Here is a 17,352-nt window from a genome sequence, read left to right as displayed (position 1 = left end):
TAGGGCACAATTTTACCCATGGGGGGGGGGACCTTCCCCTTTTCTGAGGAGACGGAGAGGGGAGGATGAAGGCAAGACTGTGTGGTGGGGAAACTGGGAGAGGAGGAGGGGAATGCAATCACGATGCAAAGTGAATAAATAAATAAAAATTTAAAAAGGAATAAGAAGGAGATGGAAGAGACGAGATAGAAACACCTTTTTAAAACCTCCGGGGCATTCTATAGTCTCAGGAGAAATGCCTGAAATAACTGAAGGAGGCACATACAACTAAGTGACACGGAAAGCGATAAAGATACAAGAAACAATGACGTGCAAACCCCACTGAGGCTTACGGTGATGGGGTGAGGGCTGGGAGGGTCCTCACACTGAGCTAGGGCAGGCAGACGAATGCGGAACAGAAGGCCCCACTCCTGAGGGCTAAACAGCATCATATCAAAAGCTAACAGAGGAAAACTGGACAGTTGAAGTTCTATATTACTTTCTCTATCCCAGAAAGTGATCCTTAAGCGGAAAAGGCTAGAACAAATATGATTAGTAGGAAATTGAAACCTGAGGTAGAGGAAAAGACAATAAGAAGGAACAGCAGACTTCTCTAAATGAGTTTGAGGCCACAAACTCAGGTCAACGTCATCCCAAAGGAAGGTGGAGGACGTGGAGCATCCTCCCAGAAACCTAACTGGTTGAGGAGGGTCTGAAAGGACAAGAGAGGGCAGGAACAAACAAGCTTTTCAGGTTTTAAAAGCATGGAGCAGGTGGTGTTTTAGTATTTACTAGCTATACAAAAAGTGAGTTCTGTTGTTCTGTTGCATAATTATCATACATGCAAAAAAATGGACCTTGATGATATTCACATCTTTAATGAACCTGTTTCTAAAGTTGCAAGGTATCAATGCCGGCAAAGAGAATTTAAGCACAAATATCTTATAGTAATTAAAAGACTATTATTAAATGTAATTATTGTTGCCAACTTGATTCTTACTAAGATTCACTGAGCCAGCCTGGTTTCTCATTAAGAAATTATAGTGGGAAGTCAACAATGTCTCCTGGGCCCAGATTGCAGCAGAGCTCATCGTCCAATTCTTTTTAAATACAATGTGGATACACGTGGTTTGAGGGCCGCATGCCCCGAAGAGATTTGCTAACAACGTCAATGGCGGGAGACACTACATAAGTGCCACTCCCTACCATACGATGCCGCAGCCCTGTAGCCGCAGCATTTGAGCTGTGTACTGGGAATATTTTCCTGAGTTATATAACTGTAGAAACAAGCCATGTGACATTTTGAGGCAGCTCTTTTGAAGACAATTTGGCAGCCCCAGAAAAAAAAAATAACTTTGAAGAAATCTTTAAAATGGCAGTTGGCATAACTACACAAAACTGCATTGCTGACCTTAATCCCATTCCTGAGTGAGTTTTCAGGAGGGCAGTGAAGAGGCAAGACTCTAAGATATTTACTGTTCACATTACTAGGACATAAAATTTAGGTACTTAAATGTCTTCTTAATTAATATATTTTCATTAAGAGCAAATCAAAATAACCACGTCAGCACAACCGCATCAAAATCTTTTCTACCAATATGATTTCCATGTGTTTATCAGTCTGGAACTCCATAGCAGTACGGGTGGGTCTGTCTCTCTAGTTCACTTCCTAGTTGGACGACAATTCATTTTGCTTCTACTGTTTGTGAAGATAGAAAGATAGAGAAGTTTCTATTAGATGGCCTTCCACCAACAGATGATGTCTCATGAATACAGAAAATACATGTGAAGACTGCATGTCATCCCAGATTCACTTAAAAACAACAGAACTAGACCCTGGCTACCTCAAGCAAGAAAAGACTTCAGATGAGAATGGAGCAGAGCATGTGACTAAAGAAAAGATCAGTACACAAGGTGATTTCTCCCATTTTCCCAGGATTTAACCAGTGAGATCACAGCCTGCCTCTGCAGGCAATGGCTGTGATGGCTACAGTTCACCCTAGTGTAGTGGTTCTCAATCTGTGGGTCCCGACCCCTCTGGAGGTTGCATATCAGATATTCATAAGGGTAGAAAAATTGCAGTTATATTATAAAGTAACAATGAAATAATTTTATGGTTGGGGTTATCACAACATAAAAACTGTATTAAAGGGTTACAGCATTAGATTTTCCTGCTTTGTCAAAGCTTGACTCATGTACTCTAGTGTGAGCAGGCCTGCAGAGATCTCACAACTGACAGCCATGTGAGTATGTGAAAGAGAAAAGCCTAGGTAAATCATCAGAATAAATGGAAAGAAATTCTAGGAAAGAATCTACATACATACACATGCATGTATGGTTTTTGCCTCATCCCCATTTCAAGAATGTCTAAAGGTATGTACTCTAATGCCTATTTCCTCTCTTCCACCATCTCTTTTATAAGGCTACCTGGGGCCCTGGAAACCCACTTTGCCTGAGCCTCTCACCAGCTGGTTTCCAGGGAGAGTCTGCCAAGAAGGCCTGAAGTATGATGTGGAAGGAGCGGAGAAGCAGCTTTCTTCTGGAATCCATTCGCTCAGCGCCTGTCCCGCTCATAGCCAGTGTTTTTTCAGGTGCTACCAACATCTTCATTAAGATACTTCCTGTACTCACTGGCTAGGAAACAGCATGTCTATATATCAGCAGCCTGAGGGACTCCAGGATCGATGAGGCAGTGGCTCCTCGGAGGTTCTAGCACCTGTGGCTCATGTCCCTTGGCAGAACTGCTGTCACCCTACCCATGTTGTTTCCGACATAGCACCTGCTCTGCCCTGGGTGACCACCCTTCGTGTTCTGGACCCTGGGACATGTTCTCTTATCTACTCTCCACATCCAGTGATGACAGCTTCTTCCAGAAGTTACAAGTCCCTAGTTACCTAATGTTTGACTCTTCAACACCCTGTCTTTCTGTCATCTATATTTTTAAAGCCCTGTATTAATTTTCCCATATTGGAAAATTGAAAATGTTTCCATCTTCCCTTCCGAATACTGAAAGATCCAGGTGCTAAAGAACCAGAGAGCGCACTAAAGAGTTTCATACAACAATGTCTTTGGATTTTACATCTTGGTAAAAGAGTGAGTGATTACCAGCTTCGACTACCTGAAGACCTTTAGTCTGTAAAGAGATTGAATTTATCCTGAACATGCTAGAGTACATATGTTCTAAGAAGGCAGGCTCAGCTGAAAGTGAGGAATGGCACTATAGGCCTTGAGTTGCCTACAGGGCACCAGGATGGCCTCCTTCTGCTTAGGAGAAGTCAAGCAGAAGATGGGTTTCCATCCCTCAGAGACACCAGAGTTCAGTACTGCCACAGCAGATTGATAATCTGGCCAAATCAATTCTCTGAGTTGACCAAGCCCCTCTGAAAAGCCCGTGGACTTTAATGACTTTAATGTCTTTCATCTGAAGCTGAAAGACAAAGAGGTGATCTGCAGTGACCCACAGGGGACAGTGACAGTTGTTATCCTCTAGAGTCAGTCTTGGCCCTAGAGTAACTTAAAACAACAGGCCCATTCACCTCACTACCGTTGTGCACCAGCTGAGCGCTCACCCCCTTTAAAAGATTCTCCTTACTTGGTCCCTCTGTGCTTCCACCACATCTTTCTATACACCTAGGATTTTATATCTACAGAGCCTCGGGAGGAAAGAACGAACACTGACTAAACCTGGAACTAATGAAATGTGAGGGCCTGGTCTTTGAAGAGGATTGCGCCTCCCCTTGAGTCCCACTTGACAGATCCAGATCTCTGAATCCCTTTCTCTCAGCCTAGGACTAACAAGGGATGAGCAGGGACGACCTCTTAATGAGACTGTCTTCCTGCCACCCGGGAAGTCCCACCGCCCTTCCACTTATTGCCATGGTTGACAACTAGTGCACATCTGTACTGCCCCTCCTCCGCACCCTCCTGGTGTTCAGGGCATACACGATGTTTCAGAGCAGTTGTCCGCTATCCAGTTTCCTCTCTCAAACAAAGCTACTTTCAATTACACTAGAACAGTTATGGGATGGGGAAGAGCAAATTCTGTGTTGGGCAGAGTTCCACAAAATGTAAAAACAAAATACTTCAACCTTGAATATTATCAGAGAATGCTAACTTCTGGCCAACTAAGAGACACAATATTATATTTTTCATGTTAGGATAGGGACCTTGAGACACAAAGAAAACACAGAAGCTGATCCAAGGCAACACACATAGATAAAATAGGACAGAAACTACTGAGTTCATTTTGACCTCATATCATCGAAAGGCATCTCATATTACTGAGGAGAAGCCCATGGATTAAATGCTTCAGCTCTTTGGCCAGTGAGGTTCATACGGACACAGGATTCCAGTGAGTTGGAGGATGTCCCTTTAACTAACCCAGCCTCCTGTGGATGGTTTTACTTTCTTATCTAATCCTCCTTAATGTGTCCCAATATTCTTCCTATATGTCTTTGTGGAACGATTGCCCAGAAAACACTCTGGGAATCATGAGTGTAACTGGTTCGCTCATGGGAAAATGTACAACTCTATGGCCACCTTCCCTCCTGTAGGGAAACCAAGATACATGAACACACACACACACACACACACACACACACACACACACAGACACACACACACACACACACACACACACACACACACACACACACACACACCTGAAGCCTAAAATTCCAGTTACATTGAATAATACTCTTTTTTATAAATCCTTTGTACACCCCTCAGTACATATGTGCTCTCTCGCTCTCTCTCTCTCTCTCTCTCTCTCGCTCTCTCTCTCTCTCTCTCTCCCTCCCTCCCTCCCTCCCTCCCTCTCATGGAAACTACTTGGTTTTATTCCTGATTTGGAATAAAACTGGGTGATACTGCTAAAGGGGAGGAAAGGACAAGACTTTGGGACACAATTTTGGAAAGGAAGGACGGTGGCAGATGGTACAGCACATAGGTAATCCTTCTGGAAACCCATGTTGCTGCGGCAGGTCAGGGGACCCTTTCCTCATTCTCCATCTCTCGAGATTCAAATGGTACAGCTCCTGCAGATTTGCCCCCTTTTCTCTTCCCTGCATGCGCTTTCCCTGCCTCTCATGTCCTTCTACTCCCTATCTCCTTATATCCCACAACAGTCCTGCTCTCTGCCCACCTCCCCTCCAGTCTGAGGCCACCACCTGGGGACCTTACAATCCAATAATTAACCAGGACAGCTGCTAAACAAAACCAACTCCAGAGATCCACAGCTGGGGGAGCAGAGTCCTGCCTGGAAGAGGGGCACGCTGTGGGGAGACCCACAGAGCCTTCTCAGGTGGCCAGATGATGCCTAATTAGGCCCCCTGCTCTATGGGGCTCTCCAGATGGGCAAATGCCTGGAAGCCTCGGGGAGCCAGCAGGACACTCTGGGAAGTCACAGTGTGCCCTTTCCTTTCCAGCTGCTTCTTGGACTACAGAAGACAACAAAAATAATAATTGGCGTCTTTAGTCAAGGGGACTTGCCTTTCCTTGCCAACAGAGGGGATGTTCTGTTCTCAAAGAGGGAAGCCAGCCCCTATTCACCCTGCTCCATTGGCATCTGAGCTGTTGCAAATGAGTGTGTGTGTGTGTGTGTGTGTGTGTGTGTGTGTGTGTGTGTGTGTGTGTGTTATATGCCACCAGGTAAGTGAGGACTAGGGACATACTTCTTTTATTAGTAGTAGTATTAGTATTATTAAATTAATTTATTCAGATTACATCTCAGTTGTTATCCGATCCCTTGTATCCTCCCATTCCTCCCTCCCTCCCACTTTCACCCTATTCCCCTCCCCTATGTCTGTGACTGAGGGGGACCTCCTCCCCCATTATATGGTCACCTCCTCTCAAGTCTCATCTTGGTAGCCTGCTTTTCCTTTCTCTGAGTGCCACCAAGCCTCCCCACTGAGGGGAAGTGGTCAAATATGGGACACAGAGTTCATGTCAGAATCAGTAGGGACATTTTTCTGGGCCTAAACAATGCACACCATGAAGTCTCAGGAGGTGAACTTTAAACAGAAGGAAAATATGAGGGGAATGTATGGGTTTCGTTCTTCCAGTCTCCACTGCCTGCAAAAGGTGAGCAGCTAATGGTTTAACTGAAACAGGCTTCTGTTTCTAGGTAAGAAAGATGTGGGGGAGCCAAACAGTAAGGGACATGGGCAAGGTCGGAAGGAGCGGGGGTTTGTATTTCAGAATGTGACAAGGTCTGCGAGAGCGCTCAATGGCTCTGCTCATCAACTTCTTCCAATAAATACATGCCTTCAATTAAAATCAGCCAGAAGGGGATATGGGAAGCAGAAGCTTATAACCTTGATGGTGCTCTGTCCCCCGCCCCCCGCCCACCCCACCCCAGAGCCTGGCATCAGGAGATAGCTCTTAACTAGCTTCTGGGGATAAGGAGTAGTGACCATAAAGGTGACAAACATTAAAGAGACTGTACCCCATGTCCCTGTGACCAAATGCCTAATAAAAAGCAACATAAAGACAGAGGAATTCATTTTCCTCCCAGGTTCAGAAGCTAAGTCCTTGGATAATTAGCCTTATGGGTTTGAACATTAATATGATGGTAGTGGGAACCTGCAGTGAATGGCAGGAGACCAAGAGGACCAGGGCGCTTGGGACTAGGAACAGCCTTCAGAGTGGCATGCCTTGGGATTTCCTTGCTTCTGCTGGGTCCCACTTTCCTAAGTTTCTAGAACCTCCCAAAATGCAACACATGAGCCTGTTTTAGGGTATTTCGCTTACATATTTATATCACAACAACCTATTTGACTATTTCTTTCTCTGACTTTCCTCCCTCTCTTTCTGTGTGGCAAAGGGCATCTGTGTCTTCGGATGAGAGAATGGCATTTGTGGTGTACAAGTGTTTGACTCAGCATGACAAGGAAAAAGAAAGGTTAGGGGACGTCAAGAAATCACTGCTACCATGACCCTTGCGCCTGCAGTGGTGATACCTTTTAAGTGACCACATGACTGCAGAGCAGCAGCCCATGTCTCAACGGGTGGCTTCCTGTTTTAACACGCAGCCTCACATCAGAACTGCTTTCACCACATTGCCACCCTCTAGTTGGCTAAGGGCTATTTTCTAACTTCTACATGCAGAAAACTTTTCATAAGAAATCTTAATAAGGCTCAGAAAATAAGTATAAGACTCACTTATAATCTTCTATTTACCCTGGTTATTAATGTCCCTTATTTGGAAGACCAATTTGGGGGACAGGCTGGGCCATGTATGATTACGTTTTTTGGCCAGCACAGGACTGAACTGGCAGGGAAATGTCATTGAGCAATCTCAGCCCTGTGTAGTTTCTGGAGGCTTTGGCTGATACAGCTGACGTTAATTGTTAATTCTCCAACAGCCATCTGCTGAAGCTGAGTCCCAGGAAATCTGGAGAAACAGTGCCATCTAGCAACCCTTGCCCAAAGTGCTTCAAAACTGGACTCATAACTGACAGCAAGGTGAAAAAAAAAAAAAAATATATATATATATATATAAAACAACAGCCAGACAGTTATGCTAGACTCCTGTCTGCAAGCATAGCGGAGTATCCCTAATAGTGACAGTGGTCTGCCGTCTTCCATGGAGTGGGTCTCGAGCTGGGCCAGTCACTGGTTTGCCATTCTCTCAATCTCTGCTCGTCTTTGCCCCTATGCTTCTTGTAGACAAGACACAAAAGGTTTTATGTATGGGCTGGTGTCTCCCTCCCTCTGTTGGGAGTCCTATCTGCTACTAGCGGCGCTGATTTTATGCTCCTTAACAACCGTTGCTCGGAGTCTCAGCTAGGGCCATCCCCATAGACTCCCCTGCCCCAGAGAGCCCCACTCCAATTTCTGTTCTCTCTCCCAGTTCTTCTCCTCACCTGCCCTCCTCCTCTCTCCACCCGCCTGATCCACACCTCGGTACCCTCCCCACCCCATCCCCCACCCCATCCCCCACCCCATCCCCCACCCCATCCCCCACCCCATCCCCCACCACTTCCCGCCCTTATCTACTTCAGATGTTTATTGTATTTCTTATTCTGAGTGAGATTCAAGCAACTTCCCTTGGGCTTCTCTTGGCTTCTTTGGGTCTGGGTTTTAGTATGGTTATTCTGTACTATATGGCTAATATCTGCCTATAACTGAGTACATACCAAGTGTCTGGCAGCGGATGGAGACAGATGCAGAAACCCAAGACCAAGCAACAGCCGAGCTCACTTGAGGAGTTTTGTGGAAAAGTGGGAGAAAGGATACAGGGAGCCGAAGGAGTCAAGGACACCACAAGAAGACGTAGAGAGTAATCTAACTAGAGCCCACAAGGGCTCACAAAGACTGAACCACCAGCCAAAGAGCTTGCTTGGACGGAACCTGGAGCTCCTACATAAACATGTAGCAACTATGTCATCGTGTGAGTCCACTAACAATGGGAGTAGAGGCTGTCTCTGAATCTGCTAACTACCACTGGGTCACATTCCACTAATTGGGCTGCCTTGTCACCCCCAGGTGGGAGAGAGTGTGCTTAGTCCTGCAGTTACTTGAGATACAAGGTTAGCTTGGTGCAAGCTGGGCACCTCCCCTTCTCAGGGAGGAAGGTGGGGGTGGGGGTGGGAGAATGGGAGGAGGGGTTGAAGTTGGGACTGGAAGGAAAGGAGGGAGGGGGCTGGGATTGGGATATAAAGTGATTAAATAAATAAAAACAAACAAATAAATAAATAAATGGAGGGGGGCAACAGCCACCATCACAACAGTGTCCAAGCAGGTTTGTCACAGCATAAAATTTCCCTTTTCAGGAACTTTCTGCGTATATTAGCCACCAGTTCTGTAAAATCATGGTAACATAGAGCATTTTATCTGGAGGATTCCCCAGAGCCATATATTTGTAAGAGCAGATGAGGAAACCAATGCTCAGAAAAGAAGGGTGGACACCTTTTGAAGGTTACACAGCTAGTTTGTGATTAATTAAGGTTCAGAAGCCAGAATGAGTTTCCCCATTCCCATAATGAGAGCAGCCACTAGCCACAGGGATGAAGGCAAGAATAAGTCCCAGAGATGAGAGCATCCACCAGGAAACAAAGAATACAATTATTTCTGTATCTATAATAATTCATCTCTTCATCCATGTCCCAAGACTCTCAGTGGATGCCTGAAACTGTGGCTAGCACTGAATTCTGTGTATATGTCTTGCCATAAACACCTACAGTAAAGTTTAACTTTTCAGCAAGAGAAGTACATACTATATAGTAAGAGATTGATGAAAAATCATAACATTTAAAAATTAGAACAATATGTTGTAATGACAATGGCAGCATTGCTATTTTTGAGTCACAGTAACCCATCTGATAACCAGAGTGGCTACAAAGTGACTGTTGGGGGCAGAAGCGCACTCAGTGTGAATATTCTGACAAGCAAATGGCTCTTAGTATTGGATGGAATAATGGTATAAGATTTCGTCACGTTCCTTAGTACAGCATGTAATTTAACTTAAGAACTATCGTTTCTGAAATTCTCCATTGAGTATTCTTGCACTATCGCTGAGGTTGTGTGACTGGCATTGAGGAAGAGGAAGCCATGTTTGAAGAGGTATAGCAGGGGGAAGGTTGAACAAAAGAACAGTTTTGTGCTGTGTCTCATAGGCAAGCATGCAGCATGACCAGCTCTCGGAGTTCTTCATAATGCTGGTGATATGACTGCAACAATGCTCTGAATTCACCAGAGTCTGTCCAGGCTAATAGCAAAAGCAATGAGCCTAGCTCAAGATTCTGCAAGGGATACCAATCCCATTCATGAGAGCAGAGCCTCATGACTTAATGACTTCCTCCCCAAGTCCCACCTCCTAACACCATCACATGAGAAAGAACTTCAGAGAATCTGACATCCACTAACCCAGCTTCTCTACGGTCTTACTAGTCATTTTTTCCCACATAGGAAACATATTATAGATTTTAATTGGGGGAAACAAAGGCATTCCACTTTTCTCTTCAGAAAGTCCTTTGGAATTTTTACTTCATATACATTCAACTCTATTTCTCTCACTCTGTGTAGAATCTACCTGGCAGAGCTCACCTTAGAGATGATTTCAACAGAAATGCACATTCCTGAAGACATGTCTCAACTACAGGAGAAGATGTTAAAAATATGGGTGCATGCTCCCAGCCCCAGATTAATGAAATCAAAGTCTTCAACATAGAATTGGGTATCAGTATTTTTTCAGTCCTGTCGAGAGCTGCGATGTTGCCACACCTAAAGATGGCGCTGGCTTTTGTCTTCCACCCTCCCGACGGTGAGTGCTCTCCCTAGTAAACAAGTCCTTATATGGCTATCAGCACGGGCATCAAGCCTTATGTCTCCATGACTCATTTCAGACCTATGGGGAGGCTACACATGGCTCTCCCTGATTGGCTCTTGCTGAGGGTATAAGCCTTTGCCTGCCTGGGGGCGGGGCCATTCTCCGCCAAGCGAAGCTGTTGAAGATTCATTCCTGAGTAAACCATCTTGAGAAGGAACCCGGTTGTCTTGAGTCTTATTCCTGCTAGTCAGGAAGGGCACGGACAAGTGTTGGCCCGTACGGGGATCCTGTTCAGTCTCCGGTACGTGAGGTTCCAGAACTTTTGGCGGTCAGGGCGAGCTCGGTAAAATGCCCGGTAAGTATTGGGGCCTAAAAACAAGCAAGGTTCTCGGAGTGAGACAATTGAAAGTCTGCGGTACAGCAGAGACTAAAGTGAGAGTAAATCATGGGGGGTTCCTCATCTCGCCTGATCCTGACAGCTTTACAAAGCCTGCTCAGGGCGAAAGGTTTAGAGTTAAAGAGGGAAAACCTTGAGACCTTTTTGAATGAAGTAGATCTAGTAGCTCCCTGGTTTGCTGTGTCAGAACATCTGAATAAGACAAGCTGAGACAAACTAGGCAAGGATTTAGATTTTACATAAAAACAAAGTAGCCTTAAAGGAGGGGTACAGTCAATTTGGAGGCTAGTCCACAGTTGCTTAAAGGATGAAAGATGTTGTCAAGTCTTGAAAGAAACAGCGACAGCATTAAAACAGTTGAAAGAGAGTCTATCTGATGAAGTGAAAAGTGAACGGAGTAGCAGAGAAGACAGTGAGACAGGAGGATATAAGAGTAAGCGCCTTTACCCTGATCTGAGGGATCTAGAAGACCCTACATCCTCGTCCTCGGATGAGAGATGTGACTCCACATCAGAAGACAGTGAAGGGAAACAGGAACGGCTGGAAAACGCATTAGAGGAGCTTTTACACAAAATGGAGTCTCTGACATGTAAGAGAAAGGAAAAAAAGAGGAAAAAGAAGGCGGAAGTTGGCACTCCCATGCCTCTTCCTCCGCCATCTTGGCAGGATTTGCAGCCACCGCCCTATGCAGATACTTCCCCCCCCCCCCCCCGGGGTGACAAAGTAATACAATGTCTTTGTGCCCTGAGGTGTGAAAACAGACACCCATGGCCTTTCCTGTGTTTCAGGATGCAAATCAACAGAGATTCCATGAGCCCTTAAACTTTAAGCAGCTAAAAAACCTTGCTAAATCAGTGAAAACATATAGCATTAATGCCTCTTTCACACAGGCTCAGCTAGAGCGCTTGAGTGCACTTGCTATGACTCCAAGTGACTGGTTTAGTACCGTCAAAGCTTGCCTCTCTCTGGGCCAATATCTAGAATGAAAAACATATTACCAGGAGTTCACACAACAACAGGCCATACAAAATCAGGTACAAGGGAACCCAGCCTGGGACTTTGAGATGCTTATGGGACAAGAGAGGTTTGCCAACAATCAGACAGGATATCCAGTACAGGTCTATCAACAAATTAATGAGTCGACAATTAAGGCTTAGAAATCACTCCCAAATCGAGGAAAAGTAAGAGGTAACCTCACTAAAATCATCCAAGGACCCCTTGAAACATTTTCTGACTTTGTAGCTAAGATGTTGGACGCTACAGGTAAAATTTTTAAAGATCCAGATACTGCTATGCCACTAGTCGAGCAACTGGTGTATGAACAGTGTACAAAAGAGTGCCGTAATGCTATCACACCATGGAAGCACAAAGGCCTGCATACATGGCTTACAGCCTGCAGAGAAATCGGCGGACCGTTGTCAAACTCCGGTCTTGCCGCTGCTGTTATACAGATGTCCAAGGGAAAAGGGAGCACCCCTGGAACATGTTTCCGTTGTGGAAAAACGGGACATCTTAAGAGACAATGCCCGAACCGGAACAATCAAGAGGGTCGACGTCCCGGACCTGGGCTATGCCCAAAGTGTAAAAAAAGGAAATCATTGGGCTAACGAATGTAGGTCGATGAAGGACATAAATGGTCAACTGTTGTCAGCAAGTTATGGAGGTACACGTCCAAAAAACAGGCAGAGGGGCCCCGCCCTCAGGGCCCTCAAATATATGGGGCAATAGAAAACCAGAGCCAGTCTGTGCCCAGCCTCCGTCCTCCGAACAGCCACGGAGAGCAACGCCAGGCTCCGCAGGACTGGACCTTCGCTGCACCGCCCGCCTCATATTAACACCACAAATGGGGGTACAGCCTATAGACACAGATTTTCGAGGCCCTTTACCTTCAGACACAGTAGGGCTATTAATTGGCAGATCATCTTCAACCCTGAAAGGCTTAATCATTCATCCAGGAATAATAGATAGTGATTCTGAAGGAACTGTTAAAATTCTCACTTCTGCCCCTAAGGGCATTGTAGCCATTTCTCCAGGTGATAGGATTACACAATTAGTTCTACTTCCCAGCTTGCATAAGATGTTTGCTTCACATCAGAGAAAAAGAGGAAACCGAGGATTTGGCTCCTCTGAAGGACAAGCTATGTTCCTTTCCCTTGATTTGGACCAACGGCCACTGATAAAATTGGTCATAAATGGCAAAACTATTTTGGGTCTTCTCGATACAGGGGCCAATCACAGTATTATAGCCCAAAAAGATTGGCCCTCTGATTGGCCCATTCAAGCATCATCCCAAACTCTACAAGGTCTTGGATATGCTAAGTCCCCTGACATAAGTGCTAGAGAACTCCCTTGAAAAGATGATGAGGGTCACACAGGCTACATTCAGCCTTATGTATTAGATTTGCCAGTTAGTTTATGGGGACGAGATTTGTTACGGGATATGGATTTTAAACTCACCAATGAAAGATATTCTGGCACGTCCCAAAAGCTCATGAAAAATATGGGATGGCATCCATCTCAAGGCCTTGGAAAATATCTTCAGGGAAGAAGGGATCCCCTACGACCTCAATCCCGGCCCCCCAAACAAGGGTTGGGTTTTTCCTAAGGGCCACTGAGGATGGTATTCCCATTACCTGGAAAACTGAGGAGCCAGTATGGGTTCCTCAGTGGCCCCTGTCCTCAAAAAAGCTATTAGCTGCACAAGAACTGGTTGCGGAACAGCTGCAACTAGGACATATTCAACCATCCGTTTCACCCTGGAATACCCCCATATTTGTTATTAAAAAAAAATCTGAAAAGTAGAGACTATTACACGATTTGCGACCCATTAATAATCAAATACAAATCATGGGGCCTGTACAACGTGGCCTTCCATTGCTAACGCCTTTACCTAAAGAATGGCCTCTTATAGTTATAGATATTAAAGACTGTTTCTTCTCTATTCCACTACACAAAAAGGATGCAGAGCGCTTCGCCTTTACTCTGCCTTCAATCAATAACGAAGGCCCTGACCACAGGTATGAGTGGGTTGTACTTCCTCAGGGTATGGCCAATAGTCCCACTATGTGCCAGCTGTATGTGGGAACAGCTATCAAACCGGTTAAAGAAAGGTTTCCTGCTTTAAAGTGTTTTCATTACATGGATGATATCCTGTTGACTCATAAAGATACAACAACATTGCACACAGCCTTTGCTTTATTAATTGACTGTTTACAGGCCAATAGATTGTATATTGCACCAAAAAAGGTCCAACAGGATCAGGTGGTTTCATACCTGGGTACAAAGATTGGACCTACAGATGTAACCCCCCAAAAGATAAAAATTAAAAAAAATGGTTTGAGAACTTTGAATGACTTCCAAAAGCTACTGAAAAATATTAATTGGATAAGACCATATTTAAAGATTCCCAATTATCAATTACAACCTCTATATAATATTCTCAGTAGAGACTCCGCTTTAGATTCGCCTAGACATTTGACCCCTAAAGGACGAAAGGCATTATTACAGGTAAAAAAGGAACTGACAAATGCTTGCTTGGTTAGATATGACCCCAATGGGGAAATTCTCCTGGTGGTCTTTAACACTAAATGCCAACCCACTGCTGCTTTATGGCAATATGGGCCTCTTCTATGGATCCACCCGAAAATCTCCATTAACAAGACCATTAAATATTTTCCTGCTGCTGTTACAACTTTAGCCATGGATGGCATACACCAATGTGTCCAACATTTTGGAGTACAACCATCAAAGGTTATTACTCCTTATACTAGTACTCAAATACAAACATTATGTGCTGTTGTAGATGATTGGGCACTTTTAAATTGTATGCTCCAGGGAACATTTAATAATCATTATCCTAAACATCCCCTTGTAACATTTTTTGAGACACATCCTATAGTGTTTCCCAAAGTGACTAAGACTGTTCCCTTAACCGGTGCTGCTATCATATACACTGATGGATCCAAAACTGGGTACAGATCTTATAAGATAAATGAGGAACCACCCGTTATTATACAGTTTACACCGGCCTCCCCACAGATTATAAAATTAAAAATTGTTATAAAAGTATTTAAAAATTTTGAAGATTCCTTTAATTTAGGTTCCGATTCCTTGTATGTGGTTAATCTTGTTAAACATTTGAAAGCTGTGGAAAAGGTTAAACTGTCCAGCCCCATAGCTGTTCTGTTACTACAATTACAAGCCTTAATTTGAAACCGTACTCACTCTTTCTTTGTTCAACACATGAGGGCTCACTCCGGTCTACCGGGGCCTATGAGCTCTGCTAATGCCGAGGTTGACACTGCTACACGTCAAGACTTTATCTTTTCCTCTTTGTTTCAATCTCCGATAGACTCGACAAAATTATTCCATTCAACATTTCATGTTAATTCTAAGACATTACAGACCAAATTTGGTATTTCCAAAGATGCTACAAGACAAATTGTTGTTCATTGTCCAGACTACAGTGTTCATCTACATCCGGTAGGCCTGAGAGTCAATTCAAAAGGACTCCTTCCTTTAAAAATATGACAGATAGATGTAACACACATTTCTAAATTTGGTAAATTAAAATATGTCCATGTTTCCGTGGACACTTGTTCTAAACTTATTTCTGCCACCCCTCTTTCCGGGGAAAAGGCCCGTGATATAATTACACACTGCCTAAAAACATGGGCGGCCTGGGGTAAACCCCACTTAATCAAAACTAACAACGGCCCAAGATACACTGCGGCCTCCTTTAAAGCTTTCTGTACTCAAATACAAGTGAAATTAAAACATGGCCTCCCCTATAATCCACAGGGGCAAGACATAATAAAACGTGCACATTGCACGCTTAAAGAATGTCTTGCTAAACAAAAAGGGGGAATTGGAGCAGGCCGAACGCCCAGGGAACGTCTTTCTTTAGTCTTATTTACTTTAAATTTTTTGATGTTGGATGTTCAAGGCCGCTCTGCAGCCGACCGCCATACTCATTGGCAACCTTCCATGAAGGGCCGAGTAAAATGGAAGGATATTTTATCGGGCATTTGGCATGGCCCTGATCCAGTGTTGGCCTGGGCCAGAGGATCTGTCTGTGTCTTTCCACAGGATCGCCATGATCCCATCTGGGTCCCAGAATGGCTGGTTCAAAAATATAATTATGAAGATCCTCCTGCTTCTCCTCCTGATGACAACTCCTACACTGATGATAACGAGATGGGGAATTCTCTCGGTGTTCCTAAAGCCAATGCTGGTGCAGCATGATGCACAAGTATATCCTAGATTCTTCTCTAACAACCAGAGTCTAGACCTCCCTTATTTACCTTTCGATCCAGAGATCGCCAAGGTTGGGGAGAATTTTACCTTGCCCCTTTGGGAAAGTTTATGTTTTCATAAATTTTCTAATTTGTCTGAGTGCACAGATTGCATTCGGTTTTAGAATCAAACAGCAGCTTGGTTTGACAAGAGCCCTTTTGTGACTGTCCATAACCAAACTAATGCCACCTAGATTACAGGCTGGTGGCCCGCTGCTGAGGCTAAAGACAATAGCTCTATTCCTCCCCAACCTCGTTGGGCCCCCCTTTTTACAGAGGACAGTCAAGAGGGGATTCCACCTTCCCTTAGACAGGTTGCCAATCCCGCAAAGTGAATTGGGCTAAAGTAGGGGTTTTTACATTTTCTCCATACATTTTTGCATTTCCTAATGCGACCTCCTCTGGTTATAATTTTACTTATCAAAATCCCAGACTTTGCATGACTTTTGTACCATATTATAATTTTTCCCGTGCTGCCAATTACTCTAGAGAACTGTCTAATTATCTTAAAGACAACTGGTCCAAGAAGTTTGAACACCTGATGACTGATCTCCGTTTGGCCATAGTGACTGTCAATTCAACACGTGTTGGCCTTGCTATGGCAGAAGGACTTTCAAATTGGATTCATCAGGAGATGAGCCATCTTAAAGAATGGGCGGGTATTGGGGCTTTGGCTGGTATCCTGGCGATTGTCTCAGGGGCTTGTCTGCTGTGTCTCTGCTGTATGGTCCAAGCTTGAAAGAGAGACTTGGCTTTGGTTGCCTTTTATGCCGTTGAAGCTGGACAGTCTCCCCAAGTATGGCTTGCTAGCCTAAGAAATTGAGCCTTCCCTTACCCTTCCCTTGCGTGGCCTTTGCACTTGGCTGGCCCTGTTGCCATTACACGCCAAAAGGCACACAAAACCCTCTGAACTCGATGGCCATTGCACTCCGCAGGGAATTAGCCCATTGCACACGGAATGGCATTGAGCTTTTCTCCCAAGTCAGTCCTCGATCGGGTGGGCCATAGGAATGGTCTAACCCTGATTGGGCTTTATCCCTCGGCTCATTTAATGAAAAAGGGGGAACTGTCGAGAGCTGCGATGTTGCCACGCCTAAAGATGGCGCTGGCTTCCGCCTTCCACCCTCCCGACGGTGAGTGCTCTCCCTAGTAAACAAGTCCTTATATGGCTATCAGCACGGGCATCAAGCCTTATGTCTCCATGACTCATTTCAGACCTATGGGGAGGCTACACGTGGCTCTCCCTGATTGGCTCTTGCTGAGGGTATAAGCCTTTGCCTGCCTGGGGGCGGAGTCATTCTCCGCCAAGCGAAGCTGTTGAAGATTCATTCCTGAGTAAACCGTCTTGAGAAGGAACCCGGTTGTCTTGAGTCTTATTCCTGCTGGTCAGGAAGGACACAGACACAGTCCCT

Source organism: Acomys minous (genome assembly GCF_964271855.1).
Source record: "Acomys minous genome assembly, chromosome: 4".
Taxonomy (NCBI): Eukaryota; Metazoa; Chordata; class Mammalia; order Rodentia; family Muridae; genus Acomys; species Acomys minous.
The sequence above is the reverse complement of the archived record's forward strand: the minus strand, read 5'-3'. Positions refer to the sequence as shown.